Source organism: Tinamus guttatus, unplaced genomic scaffold, assembly GCF_059628265.1.
Source record: "Tinamus guttatus ecotype Peru unplaced genomic scaffold, ASM5962826v1 Tinamus_guttatus_pri_ptg000247l, whole genome shotgun sequence".
Classification (NCBI taxonomy): domain Eukaryota; kingdom Metazoa; phylum Chordata; class Aves; order Tinamiformes; family Tinamidae; genus Tinamus; species Tinamus guttatus.
In genome coordinates this window covers 498,257-510,175 of record NW_028288781.1, presented here as the reverse complement: position 1 = coordinate 510,175, position 11,919 = coordinate 498,257, and the positions used below count along the sequence as shown (strand labels likewise).

Here is an 11,919-nt window from a genome sequence, read left to right as displayed (position 1 = left end):
GCCTACAGGATGTTTCACTACATTTTATGTTAATTTTCTTTCCTTTTCTAGTTTTTTATTTCCTTCTTCCTTTTCTTTTTATTGTCATCATGCTGCATCTCAGCTTCTCTATCATTTTCTCCCTTCTCTCTCTCTCCTCCCTTGTTCTGATGCCTGGTGCCCCAAACCACCCTTCCACTCTACAGTCCAATTCTACCCCTCACCGCTCAACGACAGCTCTACCACTAACCTTCTTTTCATCTTGCTTTCACGGGCTCTTTGGCTCTACGCCCTCTATCTATGCTCTTGGCTTCCAGTATTTCCTTGCTCTCACTCTCGGTTGGCCTTCGGCCACTCTGGAGCACTCAGTGCAGAGTTTGGCCCCCGGCATCCTTGGGGCTAATCACGCTGGGGAGGGTGCATTTCCCAGTCTTAATAGAAACCCCCGGCGACTGCGATGTTTATCTCTGCAAAGTTCACAGCAGAGGCTCTCTTAGAGACACAGGAAAGATGGATTGGTCTGGTTTGGCTCCAGAATGAGACAGCCTCGAAATGAAACAATCTCATTTAATAGTTCTGATAAATCACAGAGAAATAAAACATGCAAGCAACTTACAGCACTCAAAAGATATCGCTTACATGTGAAAGGCAGGAGCATGTACAACTGTGATGCCAAATTCTTCGTTTCACAGCCTTTTTCTAGTCAATCCCCCAGTTTGAAATCAAATTGCCCTGGAAAGATGGTAGGTAAAGGGGGAAAAGAAAAGAGGAAAAGAACATATAAAAACTATAAAATAATTTACAGATATCTGTCATTTTTTATCTGTAAAAGGATTCTCCATATAAAAACAGGGGGAAAGGAAAGGGGAATTAATGGGAAACCTCAAAGGGCAGCTACAGGGAAGCCTGAAGAAGAACAGATGAATACGAATGAAATACTAAAGATGAATACTAAAGATGAATTTCCAAAAAAGGAAAGGGGAAAGAGCACCCTGGCAATAACTGCAGGTTCACTAAATCAAACCGCTCTCCCTCCCAGAGAGGGGCCCAGTCCAACGGTTATAGGAGCCTACAGGAGCTGGGGGCTCCACAGCAGCACTTATATCCGTGGAGCATCTGGAGAGGACACCCAGCTCAACTCCCCGGCTGGAAATGGTGTTCTGCCTTTCTGCTCCTAAATTGTTAGGTGGCGGTGCTAGGGGCCGTTGAGCTGCTGTGGCATCTCATCCCAAAGGCCTTGGTGGCATTTTGGTGACTGATAAAGCATGATCCTTCAAACTAAAGCTAACAGACAGGTATTGATGGTGATGTATCCTGTAAGCTGTCCCACCGCTCCAAGGAAGATGCCATTGACTAGAAATTAGGCGGTGAGAACCCAGCCCACATGGCGTTGGGGTCGAATGCGTTAACATAGGAAAATGTTAGTTTTATTACCAATTTTATTATGCAGCTATTGACAGGCAGCGGGGATGATATAAAAATCTCTGCACTTCACTAGAGAAAGGAAGAATTACAGAGTAGGTGAATACTACTATTATAGGGGTGGAGGAAGCACGGTTGTAAAGAACTGAGGTAGAATCTTTATGTTGTCGGAAGAGATAAAGTCTTCAAAATGACAGAAAATAATTGCCTAATAAAAAGCTACAGTACTGCCCTAAGCTGCAGAACGAAACAATTATTTTTATGCAGCTCTCCGTCTTTAGAATCTCAAATTCTTTTTGTTGTTCTTCTGCTTTGTTTTTCCCTTGATCTCTTGGAAGACTTTTTTGTTGTTGTTATTTTTTCCCTGTGCACTTATCAAGTACTTTCTGTTCCCCCCCATCCCGCCGGCTTATGTACAACGCTGCTCTGTAACTCACCTCTCCAGCACGGCTACCTTGCTGACCGCGACGCCACATCATGGAGCAGATCATTACAACCATCTGTTATCCAGCACAGTTGACATATTAACCTACAAATGCCCCCCGCTCTCTCCATTATCCTCCCAGGTCAGCTCGGTTCACTGGTGCCCTGTGATAGATGACGCACAAGGAGGGGAGATTAGAGCATCAGTGGCAGCAGACTGGCTCTGAAGCTGATCAGTTTAGGCACAGGGGATTTCTTGTGCTCGTATGACGCCGCTATAGCATAAAACAAGAGATACTTCTTCATGCCTGTCACAGTGAGTGCAAAATCCCGAATGAGCGGAGATGCTGCGGGCAGCTGCTCATTTAATTAACTCGTCCTGCCTTTATGGGGTCCCAGGGTCTAATGTCATCTTGACAGAGTTTTCACTTGGCCTCTTAGATGAGATCACCCCTTCTGCAGGCAGCCCTCGAGGTGACACGGACGCTGTGTTTCACGAGCCCAAACTCGTCTCACCTCCAAGCCGCCTGGATATTCAGACAGAGCTGGAGGGCAGCGCTGGAGGAAGCTGCAGCTCTCCTTACCCTTGGCTCAGTATCACCGCTGCAGCCCCAACAAGCCAAATTTGGCTCAATATGCCAAATACTGCCAGACGTGCCCTAGCAGGCAGAGCACACAGTGGTGAATATGGAGGTCCAGCAGGAGACAAAGCCCTAGATGCACAGCTCCAGTGACATGTTTAAGGATAGCTACAGGTTCAGATTCCTAACTCCTTTTTGTGGGGATTTTTACTATATCACCTATTTCACAGTGATCCGCATTCATATGTTTCATACCATAAAGCCTCTCGTGCTGATATTGAACATCAAATTTTGTATTTTCTCAAGTTAACAGCTTGCAAGTGGCAACTCTGTGGTGCCATGCAGTAAAACAGAACACCCACTTCCATCCCTTCCCAATCGCCACTGAAAAGCTGTGGAAGCCGTAAGTCCTTCTGCATAGATGCAGCAAAAAGAGTATTTCATATACCCAAGCACCAACGAAATACCCAGATTTCCAACATATATTGATTTCAGTGTCCCTCAGAAATTGATTCCACTGCAAACCATATAGATTTTCAGTATTTTCAGTAACATTGTCATCTGCATGATCTCAGTGAGTGAGCTTTTTTACCTCCTTTTTTCCTGATTAGAAAGAAAAAAAAAAAAAAAAAAAAAAAAAAGGAAAATAATGCAGCTGAACAAAGACTACAAAATGGATAATTTAGCCTACAAATTTTACCCTAATTTACTCGATCCTAATTTTCTGCTTTTAGAGTGCTGGCAAGAAGATAATGATTTCCTGAACGTATTCATTATCATCTTCCCGGATCATTTCTTGGAGTATTTAAAACTCACTATTCAAGCTGTACAGTTTAGTTGCAACTGGTCAGTCAAATCACATGGTATTTTCTCTGTTCTCTGATTGGTGGATGAATAAGGCAAAAAGTATGTGGAAATGTCAAAAATCTAGTTCAGCCCACGGTCGTGTCAACTCAGGAGATTCTTTGTAGGGATATTTATGAAAATAGCATTTCTATTGCAGTGCCAGCTGAAAAACAAGAAAAGAAAATAAGACCTAAAATGCCTCAGTTTTCACACAAGCGTTTGCTGAGAGTGATTTTCAGTCTTCCTTCAAGTTAAACAATCAAACCATCCATCATACTGAAAGGAGAGGTTTGGTAATCTGGGGAGCGTAACGCGACGCAGCGCTGGCTAAAGACGCTCTGCCATAGAGATGCACATGCTGCCTGGCTGCCAACTGCACACCGAACCTTCCCAGGGATTAGCTCATAAACTAAATATGGGTTGTAGCCTATTCAGAAGGTTTGAGGTGGAAGCAGGTTGTCTTTTGCTGTCACCCAAAAGCATTACACAGATTGCAACTGATGCTGGAAATTTTCCAGTCAGCCTTATCACATTGTGCTACACTGCTTGTCAGAGACACCTACTTTAACTATTGCAAAGAGAAAACAAAACCCCATGTTACGTAAACACGCATCATATCAAGAAACAAGAAGCCCACATATTCATAAACAGAGAATCTGAGATCTGTTTCACTTATTCGCTTCTACAGGTGTTCTTAACACTACAGAAAAAAAGAAGTGTCATTTATTAAAGATTAGTCTTTAAAATCAAAATGAAAATTTATGCCAACAGAGTGCCAGCGAAGACTGTCAGGAGTTAACATCACTGTGTAATGATGAACAGGAGACAGCTCAACTTCCTGTGTAGTTTTGACTCTGCACAGACCAACTCTTTCTTAATAGAGCCATCTCAGCAATGTGCTCTTCTAAAAATAAATTTCAGCTTCACTGCAATTGAGATTTTTTGGCTCTTAACAGTTTTTTGGAGTTCAGCTGAGTACAAAATAGTTAGTACAAAGGACCAGCACAGAACCATTCAACCCCTACGCCCCACACTTTAAATTAGCAATGCTTGAAAAGGAGTTTTTTTGTTAATTTACTTTTACGTATATATATACATATATATATGAATTTCAACCAGTTGATTCATTTTTGTGAAAGTGAATGAATATCTTTAATCTCATTCCATAATTTCCATAAGGAAAAAGTAGTGCACCTTTCCCTCAACCAAAGCACCACTGAATTAAATGCTTAATGGTAGTTAAAAAAAGAACAAAAAAACCAACCAAAAGAAGAACTTGAACCTACTTGCACTTAAAAATATTAACTCCAGAAGAGAAGTCAGATAATGAGTGTGCACACTGGAGAACTTGGCATTACTGCTAATCATCCTAAACATGTTTTGTAAAAGAAGAACAGATTCTGACCTATGATACTGAGTGGACTATCACAGTTCTGTCATGGCATCCCTGAAAGGCAGGATGGAGGTTAACTCACCCCAAATGCACTATCATCTCAGAGTGACTGGTTATCATGACTTTTGGTCTTAAGAGAGCTGCAACTAATCCTAGTTAGGGGATTGTACAAAGTAGGATTAGCAAGTTATAGTTTCAGTTGGAATTTAAGAATTAAGATTGGCCGAAAATCTCAGCGGGGTTAAAATGTTGCCCTGCCTGGCAGGAAACGGTGCCCTGCCTCACAAGGAAGAGCTTAGCCAAGCAAGGGAGCAGCAGTTTGCTCAGTGTGCTCCCGGGGATATTAGCCGGAGGGAACAGACGGTGACTGTCCCAGCAGGAAGGTCAGTGGTCTTTCCCGATCACTTTAAAGCCCGAGGAAACCTCAGTCTCCTTGGAGGTGAGAGGCAAATCTGAATAAATCTCAAATGATAATCTGGCCTATAAAAGGAAACACAGGGCCTCAAATTCACATGTTTGGGATTCAAAGACCATTGCCTGACAGCTGGACCACAGTGAAAAGAAATTTAGCGTTAAATAACAGGAAGATACAATCCTGGTCTGCTTTATATCTATCTCTACCTGTTTCGGTAAAATTTCTGATCCTGTATTCAGACAAAATGTGAACGTGTTCAGGCAAGTATCTTATTACTACTTAGACTCTGGCTTTTTCCACGAGATTTCAAGGAAAGCGGTGCACAGGAAAACAGCCCATTCCTTTGGCTCTGGTGATCCTCCATCTCAGGTTGTTGTAGCAACTGTATTGCTCATCTTCCTACTCTGCTTCTCCAGAGCACCCAAAGGGTAAAGTAGCAGAAGACAACATGAGAGAAGTAGCTTTTGCTAACCAAGATAAAACCCCTCTCATCTGAAGGGATAACCTAGACCCTAAGGATTTAAGGCACTTTTAACCAACATAATAAATGACAAAATACTCAAACACAGCACAGGGCAAAACACAGTCCTTGGAGGGAGACTGATACCATCTGAGGAAGTTGCTAAGAGTATGAACACATTCCATTAGCTGTAAAATGAAGCAACACAAATGCAGAAAATGCACAAGCGTAGCAAAAGCCTGTGTTCTCAGTATCTTAATATATCCACAAGTACAAAGCATTTTGATAACGTTCATTGTTCACATGAACAAGGATGTACATTTTTGTACGTATGCTATTAAAAAAAAAGTTACTGTGTAAGCTCTCAACTAATATCCTAATAAACTAATAGTATGGTTTATGTAGAAATTACACCATCAAAAGAACAAAAACTACAACATACGGTACAGAACATATGAGATATCTTCTCTCTGCCTGAACAGATACAACAATTTTCCACAGGAACTAGTGAGCTAGTCCAATTCACTGATCTTTGAGGTCAAACTTAGATGGTTGTTTTTTTTGTTGGTCTGTTGATTTTTGTTTTGCTCGTTTTGTTTTTGCCTTGCCCTTTTGCATTTACTGAAGGCGAGGTCAAAGTGTTAATGCATTAATGCAGTATTAAAAAGGCCACTCACAACTGTCTGAATATCCTTCAAAGTTGACATCCTGTCTAAAATCTGTAACCATCATCTCTGAAAAACAAAATATCATGCTGGAGCTTTAAATTGCCCTACAAAAGTAGTCAATTGCGGTGCTGTTATTTCTTTAGATGAGTTTCACATGGAAAGGCCAAGAGGAAGAAAACCCTGAAGAGAGAGGTTTTCTTTCTTGAAAAAAATGTCCTTTATTAAAGACTCAGGCTCCAACAAATCTGATTGAATTAAACTTCAGAAGTGTGAACACTATTTTTTATGGCTTGCAGCAATTTCTAACTGAAAGGTGGGTAACACGTATAATAGGTTTATATCTGATATTTTGCCTTTTTGCACACCAAGGACTTAATTCTCAGAGGACATGTAATTTTGAGTTCCATTTTCCAGTAATTGTAGTCTTTTTATGCCCAAACCACTATGTATTTTCAGAAGAGTTGCATGGCATTACTGTATTGTAATCTTTAGGTACAGAATTAAAGCCAGAACATTATCATTAGTGCTTTGTGGTTAGTAAAAGAAGATGCTGTCCATGCTTCCAAAATAGTTTGTTCTCTCCAGAATTATCCACAAGGAAAAAAAAAAAAAAGTAAACTTTCCTGTTGACATAAGGATCTACACTAAAATGTGTGTATGCCATAGCACTCATATTCTGCGTTATTTATTTATACTTATATACACACAGATTTAAACACTGATGTTATTTTTACACTTTGCTTTGCTTCCTAGATCATTGATTTAGATTGAAAAATACAAAATACCACTTGATATTTCACAGGGTGATATTCACCCTCGTGCAATGGTCTACAAGCTACTTGAGGCTCATTTATTTCAGGGTTTAAGTAGCACTTCAGTTCTGTACAGCCTTGTGCAGACAGATTTTTTTACCCATAAGGAGCATCCCACTTCTTTTCTTTTGATATTGTTAATTGTGAAGTAGGACAATAAAAGTATTTTGTAAAATAATATTGTAAACTTTGACATTTCCCTTCCTCTTATTAACACTTTTTTTTTGGAGTGGATTTTTTTTTTGTGTTTGAAGACAGAAAGGAAAAAAGTATTTTCAAGCAAAACCCAAGTCTTTTTTTTTTTTTGTTTGTGTCTCTGTTACTAATCATAATGCAAACACCAGGACAAAACGTGAGGTGAGATTTGAGGTATATAGCAAAAGAGGATCAACTTTGTGTTTTCTTAACCTTGCTATTGTCCATCCCTGATAGTAGTAAAAACATCATTTTTCAGCAAATAAACAAATATAGGAATGCTTGGAAGACAGTCAGATACATTTCTTTTCCTCAGAAAAACCAACCAGGTCTTATCTACCAGATACTGGAGTCAGTGGAAGTCCTTCCATCAGCTTCAAAGAAAATTGAATAAAGCCTGCAGTGCACAGGCTAAAAGAAGATGAAATAAGATTAGCGAGATGTGTGTGAAAAAGCACTAATTGAAGAACAGAGGCATTAAGAAGAAAGGATTAGATAGATTAGAAACCCAATGTATAGGGAATTGTTTCATGCCTGATCATAAGTTGGCTGAAACCAGTTGTTAGGGTGCACAGAGGCTACTCTCCTGTAGTGCTTGCTAGGGACAACTTTCCAGACAAAGCAAGAAAGCCTTTTTCCAAATTTCTTGGCCCTAAATGAACACCATGCTACAGTCAGACATCACAGGAAACTGTATAAAGCCCTTTTTAAACAACATGTCAGAATTATTTTATTCTCACAAATAAACAACAAATAGCTTCAAGTCCTGATGCACATGTATCTACTATATAGTTTTCTCTTTAATGATCTGCTAAGTACTCCAGTTTTTCATTTCTGCGAATATTTAGATATCAATAAAATGTCTTGTACTAGTTTCAAAGTTCTTGGACATATTAATTATTACAGGCACAAAACCTTGAAAATAAATTTCAGAAGATGACCATGAAATAAGGTTTTGGGAAACTGTTCACGACATCTCAATATTTAGAGATTTACTGAAGAAAATAATTACATGTACGCCTAAATGCCTACTATCTAAAATAAAAATCAATTGCTTGAGCTAAATAAATGACTTGGGAAACACGGTGAAATCTAAATGCTACTTATGTACATATTCATACTTCCAGAGTATACAAACACTCGCATATAAATTTTATATAAGGAATACCCAACAGCTGCTGATAGCACAATATGCACTAGATACTGAAGGATAACTTTCATACTACTTTTTAGTGTCAGAAATTTTCTGTAAGTAAGTCATGCACTAGTTTAAAAAAATACGAGCAAATCAAAACAGATAAAGAAAGCTGGCAGTTTTCACAAGCTGAATGCAACAAGAAGGACTAGTATGAATTAATGGAAATAACTGATTTTCATAGGAATTGCTAATTACGAGCTACACTGGAAAGGACAAGCGCATTCCTTCTTATGACCACAGAGCTGCTGGTAGGCTAACGAGGCTATCAGAGGCCATTTCCTGATAATACACCAGAATAAAGCACGGCATACGAACCATTTCCATACTCGGTAGTAGCAAACAAACCTTTGCACTCTATGACCTGTGCATTTTTTTATCATTTTGTTTGAGAATAATTGCTAATTTGGGCAACTGTACCACTAAAAATCAGATTCAAGGAAAAGAGAAAGACAGAATGCTGTCTCAGTGATGACTAGGGCCATTTTTAAGATAATGTTTGCCTAAAATAGTCTGGAACACTTTTTACTGAGTCGAAAGACATTTTTGGCATGCTTTTATTGCTGTTGTTTAAGAGTAGAATCAAACCAAGAAGCGTAGGAGCAAATATGCAGCCTTTCGCTCATGTTTAGGTCACTGAGGTTTTTGGCCTCTTAGCTAAGTTATTGGCCTTCAGAGCTTTATGAACGTGTTTCAGGAGTTGAAATGAGTCGATATGGGGCATAGAGAGATGAGAATGGGCTGCTTTATCCCCCCAAAGGGACAAACATTTTGAGATGTAGGCTAGACATCAGTCTCCCGCCGCTTCTAATAGATTAGGGAGCTGCTTGATCAAGGGTAAAATCCACAGGGTGAATTAGTGCTCCTGACACAGTATGCAGAAAGCGTTTGGAGAAATAATGAGGGACTGTGTGAAAAAAAAAAAAAAAAAGTCTGCTTCCTAAAATGACAGCATTTGTGGTCTCCAAAGGGTTAAGAGCACCAAGACAACACAAGGCAGCTCCGAGCAGTGCCAGGCTCCACACCAGCTCCTGGCCCGCTTGGCGCCGCAGGGCGCCGCTGCTCCCCCTCCGGCTGCTTCTAAACCTGCTCCTTTGCTGGGAGAAGCCAGGAAAACCACACGGCAACGTGGGAAAGGTCGCTCGGCTCAGAGACCCGCTCTGAGACGCAGCCGGGGCGGCCGGGGACGACCCCGCGCGAGCTCCTGCGGGCTATAAATGACTCCAAGCGTGAGGAAGCCCTTTCACTCGGATTGGATCTTTATATATATTAGAGTGAGCAAAGTTAGATTTTGCAGGCCTAAATTTTCTGTCCTGCCTATGATTAGTCATTTCTGCATAAGCCCCAGACAAGGAAGAATTAACTCTCCTGAAAGGACATTGCCCTGTCTGCACCAAAAAGCCATCCAGCAATTAGCTTAAACACATAATAAAGAATTTAACTGTATGAGCCACAAACCAGCCTTTTGTGGGGGAAACTTTTGTGGGGGAACCCAGTGCCAAGTGAGCATCCTCTGGAAATAAAGACATTGCCCTAAAAAAAGTGGGGATTTAGGATTTAGGCTAATTCTCTAAATGATATCATTCTAGGAGGATTGTTTTAAGTACTTCTACAGCAAATAGGGGTCCAGAGAGTAGAAGCCTATATGGAGGGAAAGGCGTACGGGAGAGGGCAGGAGGCAGAACTGTGAGCCTCCCTACCCTTTACTGAGCAGATATTTTACCCACCTAAAAAACATGTGATTTAATTCACGCTGTGCAAAAGCAAAACAAGAGAGCTGCCGTTTCCATGAGCGTGATTTTCTGTGTTTGCACCTCGAGCGGCTCCCTCGCACCTGCCCCTCCGAGTCTGTTTGCTTGTGTTTGCCGGGTGTCTTTTAGGAAGAGCAATAAGAGGCATAATCGCCGCCGCGACACTAACCCAGGCTATTAACGGTGCTTTTGTACACGGGCGCCCCAGCTCTGACACTCAGTCTTACTAACGACGTGGCAGAATTTAAGCTGGATCATTTAAATAATGATAAAGCTGTCAAGGCGCTGATGTGATTTTCTTCTTGAGCAATTCACCTTCTATTACAGGTTTTATTGTACTTTATAGTGGGCATCTGTAAATCTGCGGATCAGCTTAGTTCCCTAATTTACACCCGCTGCACGTACTACATGGTTTTAACTGACTTACTTTAGAAGGATTCACAGTAGTTGCTAGGAAACCTTTCTGTGTTCTTTTCACTTCTTATATAGCATTAGCTTTTCAATTGATAAGGCTGTACCTTTAGGTACAGAGGGATTTAAGCAGAATCAAACAATGACAGTGGGACTGCAGCATAGATAAGCAAAGGAAAAAAAAAAAAAAAAGGAAGGGGGGGCGCAAATCCTTGCTCTTTGTACAGGTAATACAGAGGATCAGAGCAACCAAAAGGACACAGCGTCTTTTCCACAAAGATTTTAAAAAGACGTTCTGGAACACATTAAGAAAAGCGGGAAACAAACAAACAAATAAAGAACCCCACAAGACTTCACACTGTAGCTTAAAGTTTATACATTTGTAAATGATGGGAGCAGAGGAGTCATTTCCTTGTGCTGCTTCTCCAGCACAGCGTGTTCTTCCCGGGGACAATCTGCAGTGCTAATGGCACAAGGTGTTTTTCTCTAGGAAGTCAGGATAACTAGGAACTTCCACCGGGGCTTTAAGGAAGTAAATGTTCCTGCCGAAAGTGCCTCTATTGTAAACACACTCCCACCAAGACTGCGCTCGGGTTAAGAGTCAGGCTTTTTTTGCTGTTGAACAGTTGGACTGATGCCCTCAGGTTTGCAGACACACAGTGTAGACGAGAACAACACAGAGCCGCAGAGCTGGGAGATAAAAGAAAACACTGCTCTTCTCTGCTGTAAACTACATCTTACTGTTTGCCACTTCCAAGGGGATAAAATACTCTGCTCCTTCATTAGAAAGCAACCTTTTCCCAGCTAATCCAAGGTACACACTTGATGCACAGCAGTGATTATCTTATTTTCTAAAGAAGATTCTACTAACGTGCCACTTTTTCCTCCCTCCAAATTCCTGTTTCTTTTGAAAAGTTTCGGTGCGCTGCCAGCATTGCAATTCATCAGCTCCACCAAAACTACAGCTCTATTTTAGTATGCCTCATAGTTACCTTGCACGGCAAGGTACAGAAATAAGGTGGCTAACATACCTAATTTCTAATATACCTTGCCGAAGTAAATAGTTCAATTCGTAAGACAAGAGCAGGAATAACAATAGATACACCGGTAATGCTACGTGGCTCCAGTGATTAGGTGTCTGTAGAAAGGCAGCAGGTTTAAGGTTCATGAAGTTTAAAGGTAAATAGACTACTGAATGAAATACTGTACCTGGCTACCTACCATAGATCATTAATTTCAACCAATAATATCTGTGCCAAATCTGAACCAATGCCTGCTCAAAGGTGCATTCATCTGAAGCAACTATCCTCTCATAGGGATTTAGGTAATAGGGAATCCCCCTAATCCACTCACTAAAAATAACCTATG

The 11,919-nt window shown here is 40.8% G+C and overlaps 1 long non-coding RNA gene across 1 annotated transcript; it reads left to right on the top strand.

The window, feature by feature from the left end:
• Positions 1-629: 629 nt before the first annotated feature.
• On the top strand, positions 630-10,747 carry LOC148594386 (uncharacterized). The gene is made up of 2 exons (XR_015913499.1): positions 630-722; positions 10,717-10,747. It is a non-coding gene; the product is annotated as an uncharacterized LOC148594386 (long non-coding RNA).
• Positions 10,748-11,919: the final 1,172 nt, after the last annotated feature.